This window comes from Tauraco erythrolophus, chromosome 15, assembly GCF_009769465.1.
Source record: "Tauraco erythrolophus isolate bTauEry1 chromosome 15, bTauEry1.pri, whole genome shotgun sequence".
Lineage (NCBI taxonomy): Eukaryota > Metazoa > Chordata > Aves > Musophagiformes > Musophagidae > Tauraco > Tauraco erythrolophus.
Genome location: NC_141479.1, coordinates 113,377 through 126,245, shown reverse-complemented (window position 1 = coordinate 126,245; position 12,869 = coordinate 113,377).

Sequence of the window (12,869 nt, the reverse complement as noted above, 5' to 3'; positions counted from 1 at the left end):
CGGCTCAATTTTCATACAACAAAAGGTCTGGATTTTGTTGGCATTATGATTCAGCTTGAAAGGCAGGCAGCAGCAAAGGAAATCAGATGAAGCCCAGCTGCAAAAACGTGTATAATGAGGATCTCAGCTCCTGTGAATCTCATCTGCACATCAAGGCACACAAATGCAAATCAATTCTCATGTCCTGACAGCAGTAACGGTGATGGGGTAAAAACATACAAGCCAATGGAGGCAGCGACTCCCCCCAGATGAACGAGACTTGTTCACTGAAGATCTACAGCGCTCCGAGGCAAACTGCAAACCTTCAGTGTCCGTTATTTCTGTCTTCACATCCGGGTGTAGAAGCCGGAAATACCTGAAGAGTCAGGACAAACGTGTAAGGGCTCTATCCAGGCCACCCATGAATTAGTCCTCCCAGCGACCGCTGTTGCGTGTTGTGATGGGCATAGCAGGTGCTGGAGGCTTATCCAGGGAAGCTGCCCCATAAGAAGGCAGTGTCTGGCAGCCCCACAGAGCATGCGGTCTGAATGTGGTCCTATATGCCTTCAAAGCTGGGCCCTGAGCAGAGTCTTACCTATTAACACCCTTTCGCAAATATCATGGAATTTAACAATCCGAAGGATGTGTAAAGAGCATCGTGCAACAAGCAGAGATGGCAGAACTGTGCCCATTCCTCATCTACGTCGGACAGAATGGAAAAGGTTCAGATCCAGAAAAGAGCAATGAATGAATCACAAGAGATAAATCCCACTAAAGTCAATATGAGTGTTGCAGCCCACTAATTTCAGCAGGAAGTTCAGAAATTAAATTGGTTGTTGAGTGTGAGCTCAAGTCCACTGAAAATAATACAAACGATCAGGAGGGCAATCAGCCTCCATAAAGGTTACGAGGGTTTAGAGGTGCAGCAGCAGAAGACCCCTTACTTCCCCTGAGCTGCAGCTTTCTTCAGAAATTAGCATATAATGGTTGCAGACGCAGAGAGAATGGTGCCAGCAGCTGGGGAAATGCTCAGAGGCTTTGCATGGAGAAAATGACGTGACTGGAGTAGGTAGACTGAAAACAGGGAAGAAGAAAATAACATAAAAGGTTCCCTCAGGGATGACATGGCTGCTAAATAGTGCTGGAATTTTCTCTCCAGCTCTAAGAAATGCTGTTTCTTCTTCTCAGCCCAGACTCTACGTGTTGCTCTCTCCCTGTCTGTGTCACCACAAGTCACTGCACGAAGCTGGCTGTGAATGTGGGTGGGTGCTCCAGCCAGTACAGACTACAACTGCCCAGCTTACACAGGACAGTTTAAAGTCTCGTTCCTTAGGACCACAGAATCACAGAATGGTTTGGGCTGGAAGGGACCTTCAAGATCATCCAGTTCCACTCCCCTGCCATGGGCAGGGACACCTTCCACTACACCAGGTTGCTCAAAGCCTCATCCAACCTGGCCTTGAGCACTGCCAGGGATGGGGCAGCCACAGCTTCTCTGGGCAACCTGTGCCAGTGCCTCAGCACTCTCAGAGGGAAAAATTTCTTCCTTAGATCCCATCGAAATCTCCCCTCTTTCAGTTTAAAGCCATTGCCCCTTGTCCTGTCACTACACACCCTTGTCAAAAGCCCCTCTCCAGCTTTCTTGTAGCCCCTTTAGGCACTGGAAGGCTGCTATAAGATCACCCTGGAGCCTTCTCTTCTCCAGGCTGAACAGCCCCAACTCTCTCAGCCTGTCTCCATAGCAGAGGTGCTCCAGCCCTCGGATCATCTTCGTGGCCTCCTCTGGACCCGCTCCAACATCTCCATGTCCTTCTGATGTTGAGGACCCCAGAGGTGAATGCAGCACTGCAGGGGGGGGGTCTCAGGAGAGCAGAGCAGAGGGGCAGAATCCCCTCCCTCGCCCTGCTGCCCACGCTGCTTTGGATGCAGCCCAGGACACGGTTGGCTTTCTGGGCTGCCAGCGCACAGTGCCGGCTCATGTTGAGCTTCTCACCCACCAGCACTCCCAAGTCCTTTTCCTCAGGGCTGCTCTCAATCCATTCTCCACCCAGCCTGTACTTGTGCTTGGGATTGCCCCGACCCACGTGAAGGATTTTGCACTTGGCCTTGTTGAGCTTCATGAGGTTCTCACAGCCTACCTCTCCAGCCTGTCCAGGTCCCTCTGGATGCCATCCCTTCCCTCCAGCATATCCACCACACCACACAGTTGGTGTCATCTGCAAACTTGCTGAGGGTGCACTTGATCCCACTGTCCATGTCACCGACAAAGATGTTAAACAGCACCAGCCCCAACCAACATCAACCGCTGAGGAACACCACTCGTCACTGGTCTCCAGCTGGACATTGAACCGTTCACCACAACTCTTGTGAGTGCGACCATCCAGCCAATTCCTTATCGACCGAGTGGTCCATCCATCAAATCCATGTCTCTTTAATTTAGAGACAACGATGCTGTCTGTGCATCATCACAATGCAGACAATACTTCTGCATCGGACATTACACTTTGATCCCCAAATCTCAAAAGAGTTACACTTCCAGGAGACAATAGCCCAAAAAGAAGGCAGGGAAGAGCTCTCCAGCTAGGGAATTAATTTCCAGGGCAGATTTTAAGAAACACTGGAAAACACTCTTCTCCGAAAAAGCCTTTCTAGTAAGAAGTACTAATATCTGTTCAAGCCCTTTTTATTCACCCTCCTGTCACACCTGGTGTGACACCCCTAGCCAAAGTAATGATTCTCGCAAGAGACACTTAGCAGGGACTCCATGAAATCCACTGGTTTTGATATTGGTGTTTTCATAGAATCATAGAATCATAGAATGGTTAGGGCTGGAAGGGACCTTCAAAGGTCATCTAGTCCAACCCCCCTGCAAGGAACAGGGATATCTCCAACTAGATCAGGTTGCTCAGGGCCTCGTCCAACCTGGCCTTGAACGTCTCCAGGGATGGAGCATCCACCACCTCTCTGGGCAACCTGTTCCAGTGTTCTACAACTCTCATGGTAAAAATTTTTTTCCTAATATCCAATCTGAATCTACCTCCCTCTATTTTAAAACCATTACCCCTTGTCCTATCACAACTGGCCCTCCGGAACAGCCTCTCCCCATCTTTCTTGTAGGCCCCCTTGAGGTACTGGAAGACCGCTATAAGGTCACCCCGGAGCCTCCTCTTGTATGTCTTTTATAAAGGCATTTCAGTAATGCCCCAAAATTCAGTAATTGCCCCCAAAAGGACAATGAACGGTATTTGGCAGTACTTAGAAGGCAACAGAACTGACATGCTTGCATTCCCTGACCTGCTTTGTCCTGTGTTGCGAGGTGAACTCTCTGACAAACATACATCAGACTAGCTGTTCAACAAAAGGCACTGAGGTTGACCTTACTGCTCGTTTCAAGATGTATTCCGAAGCAAGGCAGACTGTATTTCCTGCAGAAATAAATAAAACAGACTAGAACATTACCTCTAGCAATGATAGGAAGTAGAATATGCTTAACATTATTTGATTACATTTATAAGCTTCACTGATTCATGTATATTTGTTAAAATCCACTGAAAGAAAAATAGAGAGCAATTAAGGTATACACCGTTGTGATGGGAAGGCCCTGTGAAGTGACTCGTTATTTTGTCTGCTATAATGAGTAAACACAGCTGCAGCCTCTGCCCACATATGAGCCCATACAGCCTGATGAGGTGCTGGCACTGGCAAACAGCCAGCAGACAACCCATGGGTGGCTCTTTCCCTTGGCATCGAGGACGGCTGTAAAGTCTTCACCACTGAAACCCCCTTGTGTAAGCAGGACAGGCCCATGGCAGCAGGACAAAGTCCTCCAGTCTTCTCTAGCCACCACAGAAAGGCACAAAAAAGTTCTTTTGGGATGTATTAACAGAGAAGAGCAACCACAGCACATCCTCTTGTGTGAAAAAGGCTGCCAGCTGAGCAGGGACAGCTATTTGAAGTGCTTTATTACAGCAAAGGGCTTTATGAGAACTATATCGCACCAGCATGAAAAAATATACCTTATGCCCTTCAAAATCTTTGAACAAATATTCCTTTGCTTTTCTCAACTGCCCATGCTGCTGGCAGAAAGGGTTCTGGAGAAATTCTGCAGGGGATCCTGGACAAGCCAGGTGACAGCTGCTAGGAGACTGCCATGGGAAGCATGGAAAAGAATTATTTGTATTAATGCAGCTACAAAGGTTTTCTTCTGCAGATCCCAAAGTACCTTAAAAAGTTACAGCCTTTCTAAGAGAAGAGAAAACTTAGACCACAAGATGCAAAGGGTCATAGAACAGACAGCACCCGTGACCAAGTGCCTTCCCTTTTCTTGCTTTACACTGAGTAGTACTGGAATTGTCATCTGTGGGGTGGCTGCTGTGTTTAAGGAGATGAGGACAAGTACAGACATGGCAGGGCATAGGCAATCCAGGAGGTTCCTGGAATGTATTGATGATACCTTGCTTCTCCAAGTGATAGAGGAATCAACGAGGAGAGGTGCCATGCTGGACCTTGTTCTCACCAACAAGGAGGGGCTGGTGGAGAACATGAAGCTCAAGGGCAGCTTTGGCTGCAGTGACCATGAAATGGTGGAGTTCAAGATCCTTAGGGCAGTGAGGAGGGAGCACAGCAAGCTCACCACCCTGGCCTTCAGGAGAGCAGACTTGGGCCTCTTCAGGGATCTGCTTGGTGGAGTACAATGGGATGAAGCCCTGAAGGGAAGATGATCCCAAGAAAACTGGGTAATATTCAAGGATCACCTCCATCGAGCTGAGGAGCGGTGCCTCCCAACAAAGAGAAAGTCAGTTAGGAACACCAGGAGGTCTGCATGGATGAACAAGGAGCTCCTGGACAAACTCAAACACAAAAAGGAAGCCTATAGAGACTGGAAGCAAGGGCAGAATCTAAAGAAATTGTCCAAGCAGCCAGGGATCTGGTTAGGAAAGCTAAAGCCCTGATAGAATTAAATCTGGCCAAGGACATCAAGGGCAACAAGAAAAACTTCCATAGATATGTCAGAGATAAAAGGAGGACTAAAATGTGGGCCCTCTCCAGAAGGAAATGTGAGACAGAGTTACCCAGGATATGGAGAAGGCTGAGGTTCTCAATGACTTCTTTGCCTCAGTCTTCACTGGCACGAGCTCCAGCTGCACAGCCCAAGTCACAGGGCATGCATCCCAGCACATTACTCACTCTAACACAAGATGTCAACATCGTAGTGCAAGGACTCTCCTCACCGCCAGTGTTTCAGAGCATTGACCATGCATGTTGGCTGCACTGGCAACGGACTGTGCCTGGCTGGGCCCATGGATCTGTGATGAGCTGCTAGACCAGGGGGCTTAACTCGCCTTGTTCATTGGCAGGAGGTGAAAGAGTCCCACACACCTCTATGAAATTGCCAAATCCTTCAAGAGCCCCTTTAAAGGTTCATTCATGATGATAAAGTAGTAATTTACATTCAAATATCCTAAAAAGGGGGAGAGGGAGTAGAAAGGACTATGTGAAATTCTCATTATTAGCAAAATACCACTATGCAATGTCTGAAATTTTCATTATTTCACAGTATAATTGCATCACAGTTGGACTTAGAGACAATAAAAGCAACCACAGACAGCTCTGGTGATGGCTGCATTTTAGAGGAGTGCACATACAGTCTGTAGGACATTTGTTTACTCCTCCAGAGCCCTGTAGAGTCAAGAAAGTAGTTTTGTAATATCAGAAATAGTTTCCCGCTTTTTTGTCGAAACATCAGGAGGAATGTGCCTGTGTGATAAGGGAATGTTCGACGCACAAGTGTGACGTCAGCATCCGAGGGAGCAATGTCAACCCTGGTATGAATCTTGTGGCTCAATACAAGAAGTGTTACTATCTAAGGAGAGTTTCAGAAGTTGACAGGTTTAAGTGCAGTGCCATTTTCTTACCACTGCCAGGAGCCTCTTAATCACACAGTGCTGTCTGCAGTGTGAATTTCTTCTGAAATTCAGATGGTAGTGAAGTGTGGGGGCTAGCAGAAAGTAGTACAAGTCTGGGAGGAAAGAAGGAAAATACCACATCATATTCTTGTGAAAACCAGCCTGGTCCGACACTCAGACCCCAGCTTGTTCTGTGGAGTTCTGGGTGCTGTATCCGTGCATACCTTGTCATGGTTTCCCTCGCTGTAGCTAGGAAATAGATGAGAATCACCGTGTTGTTGAAACCCACACAGGCAGATCAATCTTAAGCAGAGCCTCGGGCTTTATGAAGACCATTCTCAGCCCTGGGGCACGAGTGTCCTCCTGCGACTGCACAGAACCCATGGTTCTGTGGGTCCATCACACATCACACATCACACATCTGTGACGGCACAGAACCCATGGTTCTGTGGGTCCACCAGCACATCACTGAATCCCTACCATAACTCAACCTCATGTAAAAAGAAGAACGGGGACTTTAAGCTTCCCTTCAGAACTAACGATGTGGTAGTAACGAGAATGAGATGCAGATGATGCCAAGTGCAGGACTGCAATGTTGATGTGGTGACACTGAATGACACAGAGAGAAAATAGTCTCTACACTATATTGACATCGGGTGATTGCTGCTTGTTGAAGCCAATAAGAATGTTCTCGATACTAAACAGCGGGGCAGAGAAGAATTTGTTCTTTATTTTTGCATATCTTAGGTGCCTATGCGCTCATCAAATTTATAATCTTGATCTAAGGACAAAGCTGAAAGAGCCTCCTAAGGCCAAATTGCACTGCGTGGCAGATAAAATTCACTGCGTTTGTAAACCAGACTGCCCGACTGCTGCCTCGTCACGTTTAGTACAAAACCTTTTGCAACGTCTAAGGGTGTAGCACCCCAAAATCTAACGCTAAGATGCTGACAGGGTGCTTGTTCAGTGAAATTTAGTAGGCACAGAGCTCAACTGACATAACTGAGAGAACCCATCAAAGAGAGCTTCCAAGGTAAACACATCCTCTTAGCAGGGTCTTTGCACCGGTAGATCAAGGAGCATTCTTGCACAGCCGCACAGCGCGCGGGCACTATTTCTAGTCCTCTACAAAACAGACTGGCTTGCTCGTTGACTTGCAGGACTGTGAGACATGCATCACACATCAAACTCATGATGAAGAGTTTGGCATTTTTTAAGAAACGAGTATCTAATGTTAGACTATTGTTTAGGAACTTAAACTAATACACTGAATTTCAGAACACAAAAAGCTCCACGCCACCCAAGGAGTCCAAGTGAAGGGATTTTTCAAAGAGACAAATTAATTTTATCAGCCACCAAAACAGGATGATACAAAAATATGTTTGAAAATGTTTCCAGGAACTTCATGCGTCCTGGCATGCTCACTAGCCATCTACATTTGTAATTTTATAAAAACGCTTTCCATTTGAACTTTTTTTTCTGTGCCTCCATTGCCTAGTGAAAGACACATACACACGAAAAAGACCAGACAGGAGGAAATGGCAGTACTTCTTACACCTAAAGTGCTGTCAAATATACAACATCAAGCTTGAAGGTGGAAATCTTACATCACTTCTAAACCCAGTAATTTCCAACCAAGGTTTGATTCTGAAGGAATAACATCACATCTAAGAGATGATGAAAGCAATAGTTGTTCCTTTGGCGGAAGCAGAAACTACCCACTGGCTGGCCTGTCTCAGCAACTCCACGTAGGATTTGTTATAAACCCAACTCTGCCGACAGAGAAGAGGCGACTGCTCTAAAAGGGTCCATAGTTAGTTGCCTTTCACTTTCAGGTTCACTGGGTACGTGATCTGCCCTGACTGCCCTCTTTCATTCTTCCTGGAGCGATGGCTGGAATGTTCTGCAGCAAACAAAAAGCATAAAAGAGATCATAGGGATGAGGTGAACCTGAGGCCACAAAAGATGTTATGTAACCAGGAATGACTGATACTGCACCAATCAACTTCTCATGAAGTCAAGGCGATGGTATCACTATGAATATTTTATCCCCTTCTGCTTTTGCTTTGATTCCTGGGCAGTCTCCAGCAAACTGGGTCAGGGACCCCTTCCTTCTGCCTTCTGAGATTCAACGGGCCCTTCCACCACCCCAGATTCTGAGCACCCACAGTCTTCAGCTGGTGTACCTTCGTAACCCACCTGGGAATTAGGGCAACACTGCTGTCCCCTTCTTACAAAGGGGGCACAGAGGAACAGCCAGGCTGGTGCACAAATTCTTCCTTGTGTCTGTGTTTTGGCATTTGACTATGAGCTCCTCCTCAGCATCACTTCCTCTTGTCCCTAAGGTTTCAGCTGTGAGTTAGGCACTTAGGTCCCTCTTCAGCTTCTGGCACAAATGACTTCTTCAGTGCCACACACAGACAACACGGGAAGCCTGGATATGACACTGTCACTCTTGGGCTAATTGAAAAGGAGATCTTGTCATGAAAAATCTTCCCTTTGAGATTATGGGCTTCCCAAAATACCAGTAGTATAACCAGAAAGCAGGATTTTCTTGCAAGATTGTGTACTACGTTAAAGAAGATTCGTAGGTTCTAAGAAGAGGAGAGAAGAGAGGTTAAAAAGCAGAATAAATAAGGCTGACTGAAAAGAAGCATGCAGTGTGGTATTCAAAAAAAGCTCAGCATCAGCTTAACACTGCTTTCAGATTTGTCAAAGGCAGAAGAACTGAAATAATTTTAGCCATTATTCCCCATTAAGGCTATGCCTTCATGGCAGAAAAAGGCATGTTTTCACACGGAATTAGCCATCCAGTTTGAATCAGGCACAGTGTGCACACACTTTACCAATCTTTACTTGTATGACCTCGTGTCTGCCTTCTGCAGACCCTCTGCTTCAGTAGCCCACAAGGCAGAGATGTGGAGGAACTTGCTCTGACTTACGCATCGGATGAGTCCTATTAGCTTCAAGTCAAGAGCACAGAATGAATCAAAGTGCCTCTTTCAAGCAGAAGAGCTCTGCTAGAAAGAACAGCAGGTAAAAAGAAAGGTCAGGAGAAAACTGAGCCTGAAGACTGAGCAGGAATATTATTACGTTAATAAGAAAAGCAAACAGAGAGGTTTGGGGGAGAGGGGAAGGAATTTATGCATTAACTTGCCCCATCATTGTGGAGTTTGTCCCTTTATAGGCACTTAGACCACAGTCCTCCTCCCCTCAAAGTCAACCATAAAACCTCACTTTAATGGACTAACACAGGGTTTGGCCCTGCATAGCAACTTATGCCTTGAAATACACGTTTTAATTAATCCTTCCAGTCTTGGTGAGCCAGGAGAGGTCAATATGGCCCAAAGGCTCTATCTACTGATAGGGAAAATGAAAAAGACAGAACTATCTCCAAGTCACAAAGTACATCCCTGGCAGAACTGGGAGGGGTTCAGAAAGTTATAGGGCGCAGAGATCCCAGCTCTGAGCTCAGCCCACGCATAGACAGATCATCATTTTTAATGTCTGCTGCCAGTCACACTGATGGAAGGGTTCTGGGATTTGCTGACTTTGTGTCCTGGCAGTTCCTCTGATAGTGTTGGGGCTCCCCTCCCCAGGCCATCAATTCATGGTAGCAGGAGAACAGTTTCAGGGTAATGATGAGATACACAAACAAGGTCCGCAGCCCTCCAACTAAGAGAAAGGAGAGAAAAGAAGTGAAGTGAAGCAGGAGCTAACACACCAAGCCAACACAGCTTCCCCAGTGCAGACAGTCCAAGAAACTCCTTCATGTTTGCTAATCAGATGCATCCAAAATAGACATCTATAAATTATTCTCATCTTAAATCAGATGCAATGATACTCAGTTGTGCAGGTACAATTTTATTTTATACATATCTGGAACTAAACTCAGTCCAGTTGCATTTCAACACAGACACAGTGTCCGCCATGAAGGGCCCACCTAGAACTGAAAGGCTGGGAGCAGTCAGCCTCATCCCACTCTGAATTTGTTCAGCAGTGAGATACATGGACCATAATAAGAAACGCACTCTGCACTGGAAAGGGCAACTGAGAGGTGTTGCCAGCTAGGACATCAGTACCACTGCCGAAAAGCAGTCATTTGGCAACGCGTGAGCCCAGAGTTGCCAGAAGAGCTATCATCTGCCACTGCACTTAGCACAGGAAGTAGCTGTGGTAGGGTTTGTTTGTGCTTTTTAATAGCAACCAGTATAGAACACAGCACAAAAAATTCCCTCACTCTAATACCTTTCTCTCTTCCCTACTATCACTGTACAATTCAGATGGCGTCATTAAATCTTTGCTTGCACACGGCAAACCCTACACAAGAGCCCATATAAAAACCTGGACACTCTGAGAAAGTGGCTTCGTTCACTATCGTGATTATTCCCCTTGACTGAATGCCAGCCACGTACCTGTCGATCTCGTCCTTCTGTCGTGTGGGCACACATGCACACAAAGCAACTGGGTATGTTCTTAGTCTGTTCTTAAGTAGCCACCCTAGACGTAGGCACACGGAGGGCACTAACAGCACAGACAGCAGGAGAAAGAATCCCATTTGCTGCAACCTTCTAAAGTTTCCAGGGATTTATGAGTTGTTCAGCAGATGGAGCCATTGCAGTATACACCATGAATTGCCAACTAGGCCAATCGTGTTCAAAGGTAAAAAAGCTTCTGCCTGCTACCAGGATACTTTCAAAAGAATCCTTGGCTGTATCCAGGCAAACGCGCATCATCCAGGCAACTACCTGCTCATTCAGCAAATGGATTTGCTTGCCCTGCATCTCCTAGCACTGACTTTTAGATCTACAGGATCATTAATAATTATACATTAGTACTTGTCGTGGTTTAGGCCAATCCGGCAACTAAACTCCACGCAGCAGTCTCTCACTCCAGTAAAGTGGAGAGGAGAAAAATGTAATAAAGGGACTGAGGGTCGAGACAAGAGCAGAGGGAGCACCCACCGACCGTGGTCCCGGGCAACACAGACTCGGCTTTCTTAAAGCAAAACAATTTATTAACGGTTACTTAAAAGGACAAAGGGAAACAAAACCGGTTACTTGAGAGGGTAAAAAGAAACAAAGACAGATCTTAAAACCGACATCTTCCTCCCCCCCCCCCGCCTTTCCTTTCCCTCCCGGCTCTACCTCCTCCCCCCAGCAGCACAGGGGGCAGGGACTGGGGGGGTGCAGGTCAGTTCATTCCGTGCTGTTACTGCTGCTTCTTTCTTAAAGGAGGAGGAGTCCTTACACCCTTTTCCCCTGCTCCAATGGATCCCCTACCCACGAGGAAAAATCCACAAACTTCTCCAGCGTGAGTCCAGCCCACTGGAAACAATCCTTCCCCACAGATTGCTCCGGTGTGGGCTTTACCACAGTCTCGGGTACTTAGGGAGCTGTAGCCACTCGCTCCGGCGTGGGTCGTCACGCAGACTCCAGATGCCTCTCTGCCTTGCCGTGCACCCCAACATGACCATCCTCAGGCTCAGGCATCTTCTCCCCACGGGCTGCGAGTGGGTCGCTGCTCCACCGAGGCCGTCCTGGTTGCAGGGGGGCCGCCTGCCATCTCACCACCAGCCGCAGGGGAAACTCGGCTCCGGCACACCTCCTCCCACTCCATCCTCACTGACCTGCTGTCGATGCGGCTGTTTCTCTCAGATCTCAGTCCTCTCCGGGTGAACTCAGCCCAGTGGGCACCCTGGGAGTGGGGTGCCCCCGAGTTCCCCAGCCGGCTCCGCCGCCGCCATTCTCCGTGGGCAGCACCGGCCCGACGAGCGGGGGCAGTGCCCTCCTCCCTTCTCCCCTCGCTCCTGGGCAAAGCACCTTTTCCAGCTCCTTTGTCCCGACTTAAATAGGGCAATTCGCAGAGGCGCTGATTGGCTCAACCCCGAGGGGGATGGGAGTCCAATCTGGTGGCCAGAACCAGGTCTGACCCGGTTCCAAAAGCAGGGAGGTCACAGGGAGCAAAGCCCCTCTCCTGCCACCAGAACCCTCCCCCCCCCGCCCCCCCCCCCATCAAACCATGACATTACTGCAACTTAAGATAATGGTTTTAAGATGCATTTGAAAGCTGGCAGGTCCCCAGATCATGCCCACTCAGTAATTCTGGTACATAAAGACGAGCCTTTGCCATGATAATCAGCCAGTTGCCCTTACTGGTGCCAAAATCCATATTTTTTAAGGTCAGATGTCACTACCATGGAAATGGCATATAGCTGCAAATGCTGAATTGTTATGTTGCAGGATACCCCTGGCTGATGGAGTGAGGCTTTCAGAATATTTACTCACACACATATTGAGGAAAGTAATGCAAATAAGAATACAACAAATCAAGTTTCCAGAAATACAGTCATTTACGAGTATGACTCTTTAAAGGTTCTAGGAAGACAACTATGATCATAAACTTAGGCATAAACCAGCAAGCAATTCATGGTACAATTAGAATTTGAGATAAATGGATTAATAATCTCCTGCTCAAGCATCTAATTAAGAAGAAGCTGCATTCATCAAAGGCTTCTGTTGACATTATACATTACTGAAGGGGAATTGGGATTTAATATCTCCTTGGTATGCAAACTCATTACCATTTTCCCTGATGGAGGCTACACATATATACAAAGGGCAGAGGCTATTACACTTAATATAGAAAGACAGAATGCCTTCGAGAATTCACCCCTTATGCTCTGCATGCTGCATAGGACCCACTCATAAGCCACACGAGAGTGATTGCCCCGTATACTCGTAAATGCTGTGGAATTTTCAGTGTTAAAGATAGTACAGCAGCTCTTCTACAGTGGCCATCACATCAGTTCTGGGAAGTGCTGCCACTGTACTGCTGGGCTGATGGTAAATCAGGGTAACTCTGCCAGCCCCAAACAAATCTCTCACCTGGAGTTGTGGCTTTCACTCTAGAGACCATCCCAGCAGGGAATGCTACAGTGAAAGCAAGGTAAGAGGCTGCAACACCAAGCCTATTGTCTCAGGA